Here is a 1,357-nt window from a genome sequence, read left to right as displayed (position 1 = left end):
GGGTTTGAACCGCCAGCCATCTGGTTAGCAGGCAAGTGTCTTAATAAATAAATAAGCAAAAATTTCAAAATGTATTTTAAAAAGATAAAAGAAAGATAATATGGAAAAGGGAAAAAGAAATTAGCCACAATAATTGGGGAAGGAGGAATGAGAGAAAAGAGTAAGAGGAAAAGAATAGGGAAATCTGCAAAAGGAGAAGCAAGAATGGGAAAAACCAAAAGAAAAAAGAAGGGGAGGGGGAAGGGAGGGAGAACCAGAACCAGAGACAGGAAAGAGAAAAAAAGGAAGACAGAAAGAAGATAAAAATAATAATTTAAAAACAGACAAAACAAAACTTTGGGGCAGGGCACTGAACCCAGGCTATGCCAGGGTCCAGACCAGGATGGAATCCCTGCAGGTCAAGAACATGGGTGGAGGCAAGGTGATGGCCATACCCCTGTTCACCAAGAAGCACAGGGCACAAGAGTTACAAAGATAATTTGTACTTCTCCAGTTGTCGGTCTCCAGTGCAGTTGTCCATGATGTCCTTGGCAGGCACAGCACACTCCCAGGTCACAGTCCAAGCAAGAACGTCACCCGTAGAAACTCAAAATGACTGTGCCAGCCACTTGCAAACACTCAAAATGGCTGTGCCCTCTGGAGAGTTGCTGGCACTCCACAGGGATACCTGTTTTCTTCCTGGCTATTTTCCCTCCTGATCATCAGGCACCAATGCAATCCTTACCCATGCAACCTTGGTGAGCAGAGCTGATACTTAGGTTGCTATTGGGAAATATTCAAAATGGCTGTGCCCTCAGGACAGTCAGCAGTCCAGGGCTCAATTTGTCTCCCTATTCACTGTTTCATTCAGGTTCTTCTAGTTGATATTTAAACCACTTCTTTATCCTTCCCTTCAAAACTTAGGGTTTCAGGATTGTCTTCTGTAAAGGTTTCAACTGGTTTCTCATTGTTTTGTTCCAGAGGATCTGTGTAGTTCATTTGCCTACTCTGCTATCTTGTTGGAACTACCCAACTCACATTGCTTTTCTGAATGTTTCAAAAATCTATGCTTCAAAGGCCTGGTAGAAACTAATATATAATTAGGTGTCCTAGAGCCTGGGAGCTCTGGCGGAATAGTGTCTAAGGCATTTGACTTCTAACCAGAAGGCTGGCAGTTCAAACCCACCAGCCACTCCTGGGAAGGAAGACTGGGCAACCTACTTCTGTAGTTATTTACTGCTTAGAAACCTAAAGGGCATTGCTGTTTTGGTTACCTAGTGCTGCTCAGACAGGAATATACCACTAATGGAATGGTTTTAACAAATAGGAGTTTATTCTCTTACAGTTTTGGAGTTTAGAAGCCCAAGTTCCATGTGTC

The sequence above is a fragment of the Orycteropus afer genome, unplaced genomic scaffold (assembly GCF_000298275.1).
Source record: "Orycteropus afer afer isolate SDZICR_OR568_19922 unplaced genomic scaffold, OryAfe1.0 scaffold00001, whole genome shotgun sequence".
Classification (NCBI taxonomy): domain Eukaryota; kingdom Metazoa; phylum Chordata; class Mammalia; order Tubulidentata; family Orycteropodidae; genus Orycteropus; species Orycteropus afer.
The sequence above is the reverse complement of the archived record's forward strand: the minus strand, read 5'-3'. Positions refer to the sequence as shown.